The sequence below is a fragment of the Bison bison genome, unplaced genomic scaffold (genome assembly GCF_000754665.1).
Source record: "Bison bison bison isolate TAMUID 2011002044 unplaced genomic scaffold, Bison_UMD1.0 scf7180017864109, whole genome shotgun sequence".
NCBI classification, from domain to species: Eukaryota; Metazoa; Chordata; class Mammalia; order Artiodactyla; family Bovidae; genus Bison; species Bison bison.
This window is the reverse complement of record NW_011494681.1, coordinates 1,090,690-1,108,185: the sequence shown is the minus strand read 5'-3', so window position 1 is coordinate 1,108,185 and position 17,496 is coordinate 1,090,690. Positions and strand designations below refer to the sequence as shown.

Genomic DNA, 17,496 nt, shown 5'->3' with positions numbered 1-17,496 from the left:
ATACTTTGAATCAGTTTGTTGATCCACATCTGTTATCTTTTCTAATTGTTTATTTTTCCTGCATGAGAATTCTTGTTTTTGTTCCTATCAAAAGTGTTGAACTTAAATGAATTCTAATAGCTAGTTTTAAAATTACCTGGGGTTTTCTTTATAGGCAAATACAGTGTCTATCAATTATGACTATTTTATCTGTCTTACCAACCCAAGTAACTCCCCCTTTTTCCCCTCATGCTATTTCATTAGCTAGGGTCCTGTGATACATAAATTGAATAATAAAAAAGATAGTTAGCATCCTTACGTTGTCCCTGACAAAATTAAATAAGTTTTCTGACTAGAAAAATAGAGTAAACAAAGAAGATCATTTTTAGAGAAAAACAGACTTTTCTGTGCCATATTCCCCAAACTACAACAAATTTGGGAAACCGTCTAGGGGCAAAAATAACCAAGATGATATTGCAATATTCAAAGAATCCAAATGTGGACTTCAGGAGATAGCCACCTGATTTGTCCCACACTTCTGCTGCTGCATTTGGCCTTGAGAGTAGATGGAAAATCATAGCGGCAAAGTGTGAGAACCTAAGTATGGCTTTGGTTCCTTTATCAGATTCTAACTGAGCACCTACTCTAGGGCGTTGGCGGCACGGTGGTGAGCAAGGACAAATACGGCTCCCTGCTATTTTAAAATCACATTGTTTATTTCAGAGATAAATAAACGTGAGTAAGTCAATGGCTGTCTGAAAAAGGATAATGTATTACTATGTAGTTAGGAGGTGATAAAATGAACTGTTAAACACAGCTTTAATTAAACAGAATTTTAGCTGCAGAATGGTGCTTTCTGTATGCTCATTAAAAAAAAAAAAAACTATTTTGATTTTTTTAAGGTAGAATAAGAAGAAACTGGTATACTTCTAATAAAAAAAAAGTATTGAAATAATAGTTGGCACATCTGGGGCTTGACAAAAGGAATTGATTGCCTTAATATCTGTCTTGCAGTAGAACTGTTAATTAGGGCTCAGGTGGTCATGCCAGATTTACGTCTCTCTGTGAAGGGTTGTTAAAACAAGAATTAGTATAAAGAAAGAGTTTTTTGGTTTCAGCTGTCCTACAAACAGAAATAAAAGTAATTGCCAATTGATAGATTATATAGATGACTCAAGGATCTAGCTTTGTAAAAAATCTATTTTGTTGTAATTTTCTAAGAAGCCATTAGGATGTGTCTTTAAACAGTTTTCTCCTCGAAATGCTAACCTTGGTGAATATGAATAGCATTTTAAGGCTTCACACGGTTAACACAGATATCCTTGCACTTGTTTCTTTTTTGTTGAATTGCTGATTCTACTGCTAATTGTTAGAGTCTTAGGAACATTTTCTTCCCCCTTTCAAGGGAATCCACAGCCAAAGCATGTTTAGCTCTCAGTATCTTTAGATTAGATGAAATTTGTGCCATGGTGGGCTTTTATTTCTGGAAAGCCAGAAATCTCATATTGGTAAACCTCTTTGGCAGTTTTTATATTTCACTCTCTCTCCTAGTCCATACCTAGTTAAATGTTTTAAAACTAAGTATCGAGGATATTAATGTTTGGAAAACACAGAAGAGGTTCTAGACTCTGTTTGTACCATTAAATGTCTTTGTGACTTTGGTAAAGGGATTCCAATTTGTATTGTATCATAAGGGGGTGGGTATAGAATGTAGGAACCTTCGTGATTCCTTCCAGCTCCAATATTTAATTATAATAGTATTTTCATTAATTTCTTTCATTATCCTTAATGGAGTCACAACCTTGGGAATGTTTTATTCAGGACTCTTAGGGACAAGTGAGAGAAAAATAAACTGAAAACCACAAAGGCTCAGGGCATCTGTGGAGCTAATCAGTCTCAGCAGGAGAGAACCTCTTTCCTGGTAAGGCCCACGGAGGTCTCAGCGGGGACTTTGCTTGAAGGATGGAATGCCCATCTCTGGAGCAGTGGAAGCTTGGATGGAGGGCAGGATACAGAGGTTAAGTCCCACGAACTGAGGCTGGGGCAGGTGTGGCTCCCCAGAGAAAACCAGCAGGAGAGGGATGGCTGCTGGGGCAGAGTGCTCACCACAGGAGGAATTGCTTGTATTGTCTGAATCTCGTGATTCAGAGAGGATTTAGAGGGAAATGTCGTGCCTGAGAGTACACAGGTTAAGGCTGCAACCAGTGCAAACCCAGGCTTTCCAACATCCAGTCTCTAGTTTTCCTAGCTACGCTGCGTCCCCTCCCTTGTTATTATGGGGAGTAAAGATTTGGTTTATGGAAAGGCATTCACATTTTCTACTTTTGTTTCTGGGAATGGAAAAGAATCGAGTGAAAACTTACATTTTTCAAGCAGTAAATAGCAGCAATTTCCCCCCCTCATTTTCAAATAAATTAGCCAGGGATTCAGGTTACCATGTTATTTTTGTACCAAGATATTTTATTATTTCTTTGGGATGTTAAATATATATATAAAACATAAAATTGTATAAAATAGTTTTACCTACTGTGTTTAGTTTTAGCTTTTAGAAACATTATTTTTAATAGGCCGGAAAGGATGAGAAGGAAGCCCGAGCTTTACATTCACGTTAAATTATTTCTCCTGGCCTCAGAAATCCTCTTTGTTTGTTCAATCATCTTTGATTCCATGAAATTAAAAGACGCTTACTCCTTGGAAGAAAAGTTATGACCAACCTAGATAGCATATTGAAAAGCAGAGACATTACTTTGCCAACAAAGGTCCGTCTAGTCAAGGCTATGGTTTTTCCATTGGTCATGTATGGATGTGAGAGTTGATTCCTATACTCAAGCTTAAATAGGCATTTGAATGGGTATGTGATTTCTCCAGCTTGGTTATTAACATTTGCTGTATACTGAACGGTGTGTTTGTAAAACATTCAACAGGTGACCGCGGGATCTGGTAATCTGGGTGAACCCATCAGACAAGTTGAGGGCCTTTTATTATCTGGCTAAATTCCTAGCTTTGAAGATCTACTGCTGGTAACAGTCACTGGTCACCAATAACTCGTTACAAGAACTTAAGCAGTTCTAAGCCCCTTTGTGAGATTGGCAGGGAGTCAGTGCTGACAGGAAGCTCTGCAGAGAGGGTTGAGGTCTGACACAATTGAAGGGACATGTTCTCCTTCAGGGCAGAAGCTTCCCACACAGAAGACATCCCCATCGCTTTGTCATGAAAAATGAAATAGATGGACTGATTATTTTTAACAGTAGAGAAAGGTTTCTCCCTTCTGCACCTTTAGAAAAAGAAAAATAACCATTAAGCCAATGGAATTGCTTCTACTTTTATGGTCCTCTAACTTTTTACTTTTTATTTTAATGGAGCACAGTGTTTGACTTTATTCTCTCATGAACACATTGCTCATAAAGGAGAAGGCACAGTAAAATGGGATTTTAGAGTGGATGGTAATAATAAAATTAAGGGCCATCAAAGGCAGACTTAACGGCTGGTACAATTATTGCTATCTCAAACCCCTTTCTGGTTTCTTGTGATTAACTTGCTATTGAAAAAATTTTAAATGCTTTGAAAGAATTAATAAAAGCTGTAGTAATCCTGTCCTGAATAGTTTTTTTCCATCTAATCTCTGAGTGTGCTAATAATGTTCAAACTAGAAAATGCTAGTTTATAACGACAGAGGTCTATTGGCTGTATTCTACGCAGTTGAGATATTATGCTTTATTTTTAGTGGTATTTTCAACCCCTTAAAAATTTAAAGTCTTCCCCACCCTGTCCTCGCAGGGCGCCCCGTCTCCTCTCGGAGCTGACGTTTTCACATGCTTTGTGTTGTGTCCTCTTCTCCTTTGCCGCCTTCTGGATGCTGAGCCGGCAGGGCCATGGCTCTTGTTCGTGGTCAGCACAGACCCACACCGATTGTCTTGTTAGCCCCACTAACAAATGTGCTATTTAGCATTTGTCAACCAAGAGGAAAGAAGTAGCATGTGTTTTCCCCCAAAATCATCAACACGACATTCTGGTCTTCCTGATTGATTGAGGATCTAGGATGTTTTCCTGAGAAGAGAGAGCTTTGCCTAACACCATGCTGATTGTTGAAGTTTGTAAAAATCTCCCCCTTCTCAGTGCTATAATAACTCCTTGTTCTAATATTTCCAGAGGCTCTTCTGCCAGCTGACGGATTTTGTACATTCACATCCCGTCTCCACCAGTGCATGTTCTTACTAAACAGAGATCAATTCAGTGGTTGACAAGTTGTATCTTTCTTTTTTATTTAATGGCATGAAACCATAATAAGAGTCTTGAAACAGTCATTGTCAATGCAATGCAAAGTTAAAACTTACTTGAAAATGTAAAAATCTTCCTATCAAGAAAATAATAGCATCAATAAAACCCAGAAACAATTGAAAATTCATGAGGCAGATGCTTTGTAAATTTTTTCTAACTCTCCCACTGGGATACGAAGAAAATTGCCTTTAAAAAAAGAATCCCATGACACTGTCTTTTGTAATTAGAGCTATTAAGTCAAAATGATAAATAACCATTCAGTGACATACCATAAAAGAAAATAGCTCTTTGCCCTGTTTTCTCCTGAATAGCAAGGTATCTGAGAGCAACCAGCATGGAAGTTGGGCTCTTTTTAACCCTGAGGGTTACTTAGAATTTAGGAAATTAGAAAGGCAAGATGATTTTCTTTTTCCTCCTTCTACATGGTCGTGTCCATTAAGAGAGTAAATGGAACTGATTTGCCAAGGAGGTGAAGAATGGTAATAACCACAGCAGAGTGTGCGTGCGAGTGCAAGGTTTAGAGGCCTTTGTTTTTAAAAATGCACTGCAGAAACTCTTCAGTGAAGGAAGGTAATGTTTATAAGGCTCAGCAGACAAAGGTATTTATCACTCCAATGGGAGCTTGTTCTTGTTTTAGGGAACCAGATACCGGAAGGGGGAACTGAGCACTGATGCTGTCTGGTCTCATGTGGTCCAGGACAATGATTTTACACCATTCAGATTCTTAGCTGTTATTGCCTGTGTCTTATAAACGTGGCCAAACCTTGGGAAACCGTTTCCTGCGGTGTGGAGCAGAGAGTTGGGTGGAAGGTGGGACAGACATAAAGTGGGGACTCCACAGTTTTCTGTTTGAGCATGGAAAGCTGGCTGCCAGCACTACAGCTCCTGGGAACGTGTTTTCTTTGAGCAAACTAGATGAGTGTAATGAGTGTACCCTGTGCATAAATTCAATATTCATTCTACACACAAGGTCAAATGAAAGTTAATGACCATTTGCACACCAGAGATCTGAAACCCACATTTTATTTCTTTCTCATAATGACTAAAAAGGATAGCAATTTATATTTAAATTGATTTAAATTTCAAAGCATAAACACAGAGGTCTCCATGGTACCCTTTTTTAGCAGTGAAACTTCCTGGTAGGGCTCAACTTTCATAAAAAATTCAGTCCCATCCCATGCAGGCTCCCCAGTGTGGACCATTTTTTTGTTTTCTGTGGAGCAGCCCTGTTCCCACCCTGCTGGGTTAGCAACACCAAATTAGAGCCCAGCAATGCAATCAGAACCACTTTCTTTAATGATTTAGGTTTTGCATTTGTTGAGTTAATTAGCTGATGGAGGCAACTAATGGGTGTCTTTAATACACTGTTGATGGGGTGGCTTCTCTAGAGCCTGCCGGCTCCTTTGTTCTTGGTCTTCTGGGGTTTCGGAACTGCTTCCCAGAAGAACATATGATATATGCCACCCTGAGTCTGGAGGCCAGCCTGGGAGGCTAGTATGCTAATTACCAAGTGCCCCAGAAGGACGAGCATCCACTTAAAACCCTGTATCTGACTAATTCTGTGTGTTTGAATGAAGTTTTACATGGAGGGGGTCGAGGTGCATGGGTAAGGAGGGTGGGGAGAGTGACCTGTGATCCGTTTTTACAGTTGAAAATGCTGTGATTGCTTCTCTGTATACACCCAAGCTACAAAAGAAAAGCAGTTGGTAGGTGTTTTAAAATATTAGAATAGTTAAGGAAATATTACAAGAACGAGATGATGGGATAATTAAATGGGAAGGTATATTAATGGCTAAAATGGTGTCTTATGAACTAAAATATTCCTTAAGTAGAGGAATCCTTGTTGTATGCTGTTCTTACAAAGTTATGAAATTCTGTGGTCTGGTGAACACAGTCAGCTACCAAAATCTGTCAGTCTTGGACATGCAGTCAGAAAATCTGGGCTGTGTTCACTCTGGCAAGTCACTGGCTCCCCTCAGCCTCAGGTTCTTCTTCTTCTTCTTTTTTTTTTAAATAAAAGGAAGAGGCTGGGCTTGGTTGATGCCGGAGGGCCATGCTGAGTCTGCAGGTCATGCCCTCAGGGCCAAGTATTAGGTGGTATTCTTTGCTGTCTGTTTAGGCAGAATGTAAGAATAATAACTGCTGATAACTTAGTATCTTTTCCAAACATTTTTTCATTTTTTCCTTAGTGAAGATCTGCAGATGGGCCCCTCCCCCACCTTTTTCAGGGAACATTTTCTGCTCTCATTTGTATTGACAAGTAAGCACACTCGAGGGAAATCTTTGTCTTGGCCACATGACCCAGCTATTGTCCATCATTCGTCACATTAAAAGTCTAATTGTATAAACAGCCATGAAAATGGAGCTGTTTTCAGTAAAACTGAAAATGACAGGCACAGTGTGTGTAAATATAAGTTAAATAATGTGCCATAGTATGTAATGCAAAGTACACAATTTGATTCAACTGAATTATATTAGAAAAAGTGAGCCAGTTATGATAAAAGTGAAATTTATGTCACATACTGTTCTTTCTGCTTAATGTGACACTAAGTGCTTAACATCTGACGATTTCTTAATCAGACATTGTCTTTGTAAGTGGACAAATTGTGGTTCTAGTCACTTGCAATTTTCAGATAGTTATAAAAATATTGCATTTTAATACTACAGTGATATCTGTTTTTGGAATGAGATTGATGATAAAAATTTTGGAGACAATGAAGACTTCTCTTTACAACTTCAGCGATACATTTTGACATTAGTCTTTTTGGTTGGAGATGAGGAAACAGATGGATAGATTATTTTTTTAAATAATTTTAGGTTTCCTTCTGAATGATTGCATCAGAATTCCTACTTAACTAAATAAAATTTTGATTTTCTAAAGTTCCTTAAGTTGAGTTGGACAACTGCCCAACTTTACAATGTTTCTTGACCTGAGTGGAAATTTTGTCATGTGAATGGTAACAGAATTAAAAGCTTTCATGCATTGGCAGTAAAGCCTTTGTAAACGAAGAGAAGTACTACCAAGCTTTATTTAGTGGGCAGACTCAGGAATAAGCAAATACTCCTACTGAAGTTTCTATACTGAACTTACCAGAAAGACCTTTGGGTCAGGGAGGGAGGGCCCACTAGTTTAAAGAGGAAGTGAATTTAACCTTGGCTGTAAGTGAGTGCACATGATCCACAGCCACATCCTGATAAGTTGTGGGCAGGACCCCAAGTTGACAGGACTAAAGGGATTGTCTGCTTCTCCTTTTGCCAAAAGGGGGCTAACTTCTGTGTGTTGCAAATGCAGATACAGAATAGAAACAAAGCATTTGCTTTAAGACCTATTAAAATTAATGGAGAAAGTTTATATCTTATCGTATTATTGTTTTCTGGTAGAAAAATGACTGTGAGAAATTTGAGATTGAGGTTATCTTTATACCATTAGAAACAGTTGGAAGCTTTTAGAAATGGTGCCCATTTTTCTTCCACTCTAGCTGAAATAGAAGAGCATGACAGATATGATTGCCATCTTAGTTCTTATGTTTCTGTTTTCTTCATTTCGATTTTTAGTTTTGTTTTCATATGTTTAGAAGGCCCATTTCCATATCCTAGTTCTGAAGGTAGAGCGAGGTAAAGGTTCTTTTCTTCGGCCTGAGGGAGGCCTTATAGAGCAAACACAAATTTATCAAATAGTAGTAAGAAAACAAATTTCCACCTTCAGGTAGGGGGAAGTAGCAGGGATTAGAGGTCATCCATAGGCCCTGGCTGGAACCCTCTCTTGCTACAGTGGAGGAGGGTAAGGGTGTTGTCCCAGCACCCAGCTGCCCTAGGGAATGTCTTTCCACCTTGTCTGGTCAGGGGAGGAGCAGATTTCATGCTCTGCTCTCATGGTGTTAGAGCAGCACCTAGGCTGTATAGGCTTGGTCACTGGGCACCTCGGACCCTTCAGTCATCTCAGAGTCATCACTGAAACTAATTACTGGTGTGGAATTCAGGCTTATCGTTTGTACCCGAATCCAAGTTGTTGAAGCTGCTTCATTTTGCTACTAACATTAGGCCTACTTAAGTCAACTAATTTCAGGGTTAACCTTGTAATCAAGAGGACAGTTTCATCAAAATATTACCTTTATATGAGTGGTTCAGGTCCTTCTAAGGGAGTTTTCCTGGGGCCTGCTTTAGTGCAGTTATTCATTACCTTGATACTTCAAGAAGAAAGTCAGACCAATAAAACAGCCTGTAGTTTCTATCAATTGTATATGACAAAGCAAAATACATAGACTTTGATTTGAGAGGAGAGATGGCTGGCTGAGTGCCGTCAGCGTGGATGTGGAAAGGAGTCTGGCTATCAGCCAGCGCTACTGCTGTATCAAGACTTTTTTCTTTCCACATATATCTTGGCTAGGTTTTCTTATCTGGTAATCTTATGAGATTAGTTTAGGAACCATTAGAGCACTTATACTAATACTCAAAAATGGCAACAGATTGTCAGAATTATTCACTGTGGTGAAATGTAGATGGGAAATGCTTTCTTCTTCGTTTTCATCAGCTGTGCTGTATGGTCTTACCTAGTGCCAGTGAGCTTCTAGATCTTACCTGTTTCTGATTCAAACTTTCTTTGTGGTGAGCGATCTGTTCAGGATGTTGGTCCTGCCTGAGTCTGGTTTAAATCTCCCTTCTTGGGCCACTTAGTTTCTGGCATGAGAGGGTCCTGTGGTGGCGTGGGCTCCTCTGATCTCTGAAGCAGTGCCCCTGCCAGTGCTGCAGGCTTGGTGGATCTGCAGGGGGCCTCTGCTTGCTGTGGTATCTGCAGCGGCAGTTAGGGGCCCAGGGCGGCTGGCTCTGTGTCTGGACCTTCCTTGGGCCTCTGGCCCCATACTGCCTCTTGCTGGAGCTGTAACCCCCACTGCTTCCCTGCTACAGGCTCCAGGCAGCCCCTGGATGAGGGCACTTCCACTGCCAGCCCCTCTTCCTGGGCCACAGAGGTACTTCTGAGTCCTTTTAGACTTCCCAGCCAGGGAAGGAAGAGCAGCTCAGAAAAGTAAGCCCTACCCCTTGTCTGCTCCAAGCCTTACGGTGCTCACAGATGATCCCCTGTGAGTGTGCTGGCCCCGGGTGGGGCTGGGGTAGGGTTCAAGGCCGTCTCCCACTGTGTAGGTGTGCTAACCAGCACTCCCATCCTTAGCGTCCCCTCAATCATCCACCCACCCAAGCCTCAGAGCCAAGCCCACCGGGGAGCTCAGGCCCACTGTTCTGACCTGTTTCTGCTTCCTCTTTCTGCTGCCCCATCCCATGATCCACTTGTAGCAACACAGAGATGAGCTTGACCTTTTCTTACCCATTACTTCCTGTCTCCTTGAGGGAGATAAACCTGTGGCTTAGCTATCCCAGGAGAGAGAGCTCTGCAATCTAAGACTTTTAGAGTGGGTTCTTGATGTGCAGAGGAGAATGACATTCTTTACCGTGTTTGCCCTTTCAAGCCTGTTGTCTTGTTGCAAAATTCTTTGGGTGTCAGGATGCAAATATGATTGGCTTCATCTTTATGCTCCTTATCTTCTGCTCTCCCCAGGCTGTATGAGGGTCTGATTAGGGAGAAGATTCCATCCAGAGATGAAAATGGAAAAGAAAAAAGCACATTACATGCTTTGTAGCTTAATTACCCTTGATTAAGCACTTGACTGCCATCCTTTTTTCCACACACCTACCCTGTGGAGTTGTGGCTCTGATCACCCCCTTCTGCAGGTAATGAAGTTTAAGATTGGTGAGTTGATGTGACTTTACAAAGGTCATATACTAGAAATAGTGTAGAAATGATGCCATATTTTCTCCCATATTTGTAATAAAAGGACATTTAAAAAAAATCCAGTGGGATAGAGTTCATTGAAGGTTAAGGAAAGTTTTCAGATATTTCCTAGCTGTCTCTTGGCCTATCTGCTCCCTCCCACCCCCACAATGATTGAGTGATTGGACCATTTGGTGTCTTTGCTTGTATCAGTATTTACAAACATAAGGACTTTGAGGGGATTCTTGGCGGTTCCTCTGCATGTTTTAGAATTTCGCTGTAATGTCAAGGGAAGATTCAGCAGTATAATTGCTGACAATTCAGGAACAACAACAACAGAAAAATAGCATCATGTGAGAAGTGTTTTAATGTAAATAAACCTTGTTTTTGGAATGTAGACTCCTTGCCTACTATAAAACCTTAGTTAACAAGACTCTCTATGTAGATCTGACCTGTTATGTTTTCTGGTTTACAGTCCTTGAGGCAAAATTTCGTAGCTGTGAAAAGCAATTTAAGAGACTCAAGTTCAGTTCTGGCTGAGTCCCTTACTGTGAAGTAGTGGCTCCCAGACATTTGTTTTCTTATTCTGTGAAACGGAGCAAAGGGCATATGCCTCTGAGGCTTCTGGAGGTAGGAGAGAGTTAGACAGCAGAAAGCATGAAGCTGGCATGTAGTTAGGCTTAGAAATAATTTTCTCTTATTTTTGGCTGCACCTTGCGGCACGTGGGAACATAGTTCCCCAACCAGGAATCAAACCTGTGCTGCCTGCAGTGAAAGTGCGGAGTCGACCTCTGGACCACCAGGGAAGTCCCAGATATCATTTTGTTTTACTCCCTGAGATAAATATTTTAAAAACTTTACAATTCTTGGGTGAAACTATACAGAGTAGTGGGATCTTTTTAAATAAATGAACATCTTAAGGTGTCTGAGCATCACTGCTGCTCAAATCTTTGGTCACAGGATTAGCCTGAACCTGTCCTGGCACCAGAACACAATTCTTGCAAGGTGTTTTAAAAATGAAAGCCCTTCTGTCTCCCAAGAAAAATGGTGAAGAAAAATGTTTCTAAGCTTAACTCGACTGTTTGTCATTGAGGTTTTATTTTAGTTGAATTGTATATAATCCATCTTCACATTAAAAGGAAACTTGTTTATTTCTAGTACATTTCTTCACAAGAAGGACAACCGAACAGGCTGCTGGGCTCAGGTACTGATGAATTCTTTATTACTCTCATCAATGGAGCAAATATTTATGCTCTAATTAAAGGGTACACTTTGCTCTGGTGACATTACCATTTTTCTCTATTGAATAACTTTTCCGTTGGCTGGACATTAATGTATTAAATGTGACTCCAAAGAAAACACCTAGTAGGTAAAAACCTGTTAAGAAGTGGAGGAAAGAAAGTTTGGAGGGTCAAGTCTACTGCAAGGCAAAGGCACAAGAGTTGAAATGGAATCCTCTCTGCTGGGGGCAGGGATAAATCACACCATCAGTCAGGAGACAGGGAAACAGCCCAGAGTCTGTCTCGCCATGGCTTGAGCTGTCTCCAGGCAATTGTGCGGAGTGTGGAGTACCTGATGAAGCAGATGACAGGTTTTCACCTACCTCTGATTTTAGCCTCTGCACTGTAGATTTATCATGTTGTCCGAGTGCTGTGGATTCCCACTTATCAGCACACCCGTAGTCAAATGTTGGTAAAAGTAAAACATTAGTATTGAGCTCCGTGTGTGCTGTTGTGTTCCGTAAGTGGCAAGAGGCAGGAGTCTTCAGGGATGGCAGCGTGACAGGACCAGGCTGGCGATCTGGAAGTGGAGCAGCTGAGTGGAGAATGGATGGAGACAGGGGCTGGCTCGGAGGCTGGGCAATACTGGCAGAAAGGTGAGAGGTGGCATGGTCATAAGCTATGACAGTGGCAGGGAGCAAGAGGGACAGAAACGTTTCAGAGGTAAAAGTCACAGGATCTAGTGAGAGACGGATGTGAGGGCTGAGGGAAAGAAGAACACGAAGGCTCCTGGTGGTGATCTGAACTAAAGTACAGACCCCAGGAGGAAGGAGAGGCCTGTAAGACATGCTGTGTGTGATGCATGTGATTTCAGACCTCCATGTCCTCCCATTGCATTAAATTGATGCTCTTTCTTGAGGGCAGAGGTGATGCCGCTGCACATGCCATAGCAGCTTGTATGGAGCAGACATGTGATGGTCTCTGAAATGAGCATCCTCAGCACGTAACTGGAGATGTGGGCCTGGCACTCAGGGAAGAGGGCAGAGATGGAGACACAGATTTGGGAATAACCCGCATAATGGGGAAAGTTGAAACCATAGGAACAGATAATATCACTGAGGAGAGAGGAAAGAGAGCCTGCAGGAAACTTGCATTTTTTTAGAGGGTTCAACCTGATAAGGACCCAGAAAAGAGAGTTTTAAACAGTCTCAAGTTCAGCTGACAGGCTGAATAGATTGAGATGGAGAGAGTGGTTATTTGTCAGCTTTCAAAGAAAAGGTTGAATGGCACTGGATGGACCAGATTATAATATTGTGGCATGGTGGGATTGTAAATTGGTGCAGTTACTATGGAAACAATATGGAGAGTCCTCAAAAAATTGAAAATACAACTATTGTGTGATCCAGCAATTCCACCTCAGGGGATATATCCAAAAGAAATGAAAACACTAACTTGAAAAGGTATTTGCACCCTTTTCATAGCAGCATTATCTACAGCAGCCAAGACATGGAAACAGCCTGAGTGTCCACTGATGGACAAATGGATATAGAAAAACAAAACTCATCAGTTCAGTTCAGTTCAGTCGCTCAGTCGTGTCCGACTCTTTGCGACCCCATGAATCGCAGCACGCCAGGCCTCCCTGTCCATCACCAACTCCCGGAGTTCACTCAGACTCACGTCCATTGAGTCAGTGATGCCATCCAGCCATCTCATCCTCTGTCGTCCCCTTCTCCTCTTGCCCCCAATCCCTCCCAGCATCAGAGTCTTTTCCAATGAGTCAACTCTTTGCATGAGGTGGCCAAAGTACTAGAGTTTCAGCTTCAGCATCATTCCTTCCAAAGAAATCCCAGGGCTGATCTCCTTCAGAATGGACTGGTTGGATCTCCTTGCAGTCCAAGGGATTCTCAAGAGTCTTCTCCAACACCACAGTTCAAAAGCATCAATTCTTCGGCGCTCATCCTTCTTCACGGTCCAACCCTCACATCCATACATGACCACAGGAAAAACCATAGCCTTGACTAGACAGACCTTTGTTGGCAAAGTAATGTCTCTGCTTTTGAATATGCTATCTAGGTTGGTCATAACTTTCCTTCCAAGGAGTAAGGAAAAACCAAACTCATAGGAAAAGAGATGAGATTTGTGGTTACCAGAGGCACAGAGCTGGGGAAGGGGGAGATGCAGGAAGGTGGTCAAAAGATACAAACTTGCAGTTATAAGAGGGCAATGAGTACTGGGGTGTAAAGCACAACACAGTAACTATAGCTAGCACTGCTCTATGGTGCATACAGAGTAAATCCTAAGAATATTCTTCACAATGAAAATTTTTTCCTTTTTTCTTTTTTTATTATTGTATCTGTAAGAGAAGATGGATGTTAGCTGAACCGACTGTAGTAATCACTTCTGTACATGTTAAACTTATACAGAGATGTATGTCAATTATTATTCAATAAAACTGGAAAAAAGAATACATAAAACTTTAAAGAGTCAAAAGAATATTAAAAATACTACATGACATGACTCAATGGTGAATGCTGACCACTATTTTTCAAATTTCACTACTAAAAACATATATAATGGTGAGTTAAGGCTTGTAACTGCTTTTCCCCTTACTTTTTAAAGATTATAAAAGATCTGAGCATTTGGGAGCACTTGTGGGATATATGTAGATAACATGGCCTTCACTGGTGGCTCAGATAATAAACAATCCGCCTGCAATCCAGGAGACCTTGGTTCAATCCCTGGGTCGAGAAGATCCCCTGGAGAAGGGAATGGCAGCCCACTCCAGTATTCTTGTCTGGGATATCCCATGGACAGAGGAGCCTGGCAGGTGACAGCCCATGGGTTCGCAAAGAGTTGGACAGAACTGAGTGACTGAATGAATATGCTCTGCCAGCATGTCTTGCTGGTAGCTCATTTCCATGCCTTCTCACAGGGCTGCTCTCCTTGTTGGATGTGGATAGAGTCTTGTTGAGGGGGCTCCTAAAATAAATACTACGACCTTTTTCCAGGAAATGGCACCAAAAACATAGCTGGTTATTCGGATAATGAGAAACAGGGTTCTGCCTCCCATGGCTGGGAATACCTTCTGTGTTTTCCTAACATATTTATGTCCACAACCCGCAGGACATTCAGAGGAGCCTGACCTGGCACACATCTAATTCCAGGTTTTCGAGAAATACTGAACTTTACTAGTTGCAGTACATTTTGACTTTTAAGTTTTTTCCTATTCTTTCCACTGTATTCTGTTCTATTTCATTAAAAAAGAAATGGAAAGAAGTCCTGGTCAGGAAACACATGAATGAATTTGCAGTTTGACTTGCTGTTACTGCTCTGTGCTTGACTGAGGGTGACTTGAACTGCCACAGACACAACATTTTATACAGGAGGATTGTATAAAATGAGAATGTTTTTACCTGCCCAACTCTGTAGGTTTTTTGAACATCAGATGAGACCCTTTGTGAAAGAGCTTTCCCTCTGTAAAACTACTGCACAGGTAAAGGGTGACATTTTTGGCAAAACTTTAATTCTTGGCAAAGTACTCAATGAATTACTTTTCTTAACTCTATTTGCTAATTTCTCACATTGAAACACTGAATTTCTGTCTGTAATACGATTTTGGTTGATCTGTAAATTAAAAAAACAGTCTGGTTGATTTTTAAAGAGCGCTCTCAACTATAGTCACTTAGTACATTAGAGTCATTGTATTTAATGACCTGTTGGTTTGGCTTTGACTTTTACAACACTGATCAGGAATTAAGTAAATGTCATTCTGAAAGAGCATCAATCCCCTTTGTGTTTCAATAACAGTTTTAACAGAGTTGTTAGGAGAGTTTTCTTAGCAACCATCTCAGTTAAGTCATGGGGAGAGAGAACCTCTTGTCCCCAAGGCAGCAAGACGGTGACAGTCAGGAGAACCCTGGCATCCTCAGAGGCTGTCACCAGTAACCCCTCTTGAATTGCTCTTGGCTAACCTCAGATATGCAGATGACACCACCCTTATGGCAGAAAGTGAAGAAGAACTAAAGAGCCTCTTGAAGAAAGTGAAAGAGGAGAGTGAAAAAATTGGCTTAAAGCTCAACATTCAGAAAATTAAGATCATGGCATCTGGTCCCATCACTTCATGGCAAATAGATGGGGAAATAGTGGAAACAGGGGTTGACTTTATTTTTTGGGGCTCCAATATCACTGCAGATGGCAATTGCAGCCATGAAATTGAAAGACACTTACTCCTTGGAAGGAAAGTTATGACCAACCTAGACAGCATATTAAAAAGCAGAGACATTTCTTTGTCAACAAAGGCCCATATAGTCAAGGCTATGGTTTTTCCAGTAGTCATGTATGGATGTTAGAGTTGGAGTATAAAGAAAGCTGAGCACCGAAAAATTGATGCTTTTGAACTGTGGTGTTGGAGAAGACTCTTGATACTCCCTTGGACTACAAGGAGATCCAACCAGTCCATCCTAAAGGAGATCAGTTCTCGGTGTTCCTTGGAAGGACTGATGTTGAAGCTGAAACTCCAAACCTTTGGCCACCTGATGTGATGAACTGACTCATTTGAAAAGACCCTGATGCTGGGAAAGACTGAGGGCAGGAGAAGGGGACGACAGAGGATGAGATGGTTGGATGGTATCACGGACTCAATGGACATCAGTTTGGGTGAACTCCGGGAGTTGGTGATAGACAGGGAGGCCTGGCGTGCTGCAGTTCATGGGGTCGCAAAGAGTTGGACACGACTGAGCAACTGAACTGAACTGAACTTACAAAGAGATACAGTTAAACTCACATAACTCGTATGTGAGTTAGAGCTAATTAATCCACATATATTCTTAGTTCTCTTGCGGGCTCTCTCTTTACCATTTGCAGTGTATGCTTCAGGTCTTGTACTGTGACTTTTGTTGTGGTAAGTTATTTTCAAAGGCCTTTTCTGGCTCTTGGACTCTGTGTGTTGAGAGATAAGGGGATGGTTTGTGTTGGCAGAGAGCAAGGCTTCGCGCCTCCCTTGGTCCCAGAAGCTGTCATTCCTGTATCTTTGTGCCATGGGAGGGAACTGTCCAGAATCAATATTTGCAGAGGAAAATTTCCTCCAGCAGATTCTTATTCTGATCAGATAAAAGAATTCAGCTCAAAATCCAAGTAACTGCTTCCTCCTTGTTCTACCAGATGAGCCACACTCTGAGGAGGCATGGAGAGAGAAAGTGCCTCCACGTAGTCATAGACATTGATCTTCACATTAAAGCATCAATAAGGCATTCTCTTTTAGGTGTCGTCCATGAGACTTCATGGGGTGATTATAAATCCTCAGAAGGCCGTGATAAATAAGGTGGTTTTTTTTTCTCAAGTGGTATACGTGAGCCACTAGCTAAAAATGCATTCTTAGAATCATATTTTTTTCAGTATTTCCAATAAAATACTGTTGTGTGTAGTAAGGGACCACACTGTTTTCTTCATTATCGGGGTGCTGAGGTTGAGTCCAGTAGCACTTTGAGCGTCTCTTCTTTACCCATGTTGTGATCAGTTACTAAGTTACCTTTGTGACATGCCTTTAACATACTTGTGTTTCTAATTCTCTCTCTGTTAACCACATGTAACCCTGGGCAACACATTTTGAGATCTTCAATATGTGATGAGAAATGTCACATTGTTGTTGAGGAAAAGCTAGAAATACAGGACTGAATTCTTATCCCAAGTATGCGTTTTTTGGTTATCTTCTCTTTGTTTTGTTCTAGTTGTATGTACTAAGAATTATGTCTAAATTTCAAAAATAGTGTGAACTCTCAATCATGAAATTGTAATTCACCATCCTGCATGTTGTCTGAATGTTGAGTTTTAAGCCAACTTTTTCACTCTCCTCTTTCACTTTCATCAAGAGGCTCTTTAGTTCCTCTTCACTTTCTGCCATAAGGGTTGTGTCATCTGCATATCTGAGGTTATTGATATTTCTCCCGGCAATCTTGATTCCAGCTTGTGCTTCATCCAGCCCAGCATTTCTCATGATGTACTCTGCATATAAGTTAAGTAAACAGGGTGACAATATACAGCCTTGATGTACTCCTTTCCTTGTTTGGAACCAGTCTGTTGTTTCATGTCCAGTTCTAACTGTTGCTTCCCGACCTGCATACAGATTTCTCAAGAAGCAGGTCAGGTGGTCTGGTATTCCCATCTCTTTCAGAATTTTCCACAGTTTATTGTGATCCACACAGTCAAAGGCTTTGGCATAGTCAGTAAAGCAGAAATAGATATTTTTCTGGAACTCTC

General features: G+C 41.1%; 1 protein-coding gene across 11 annotated transcripts in view; it reads left to right on the top strand.

The window, feature by feature from the left end:
* Positions 1 to 17,496, top strand: part of RAPGEF5 (Rap guanine nucleotide exchange factor (GEF) 5) — a 360,172-nt gene that overhangs the window by 222,245 nt on the left and 120,431 nt on the right. The window lies entirely within an intron of this gene.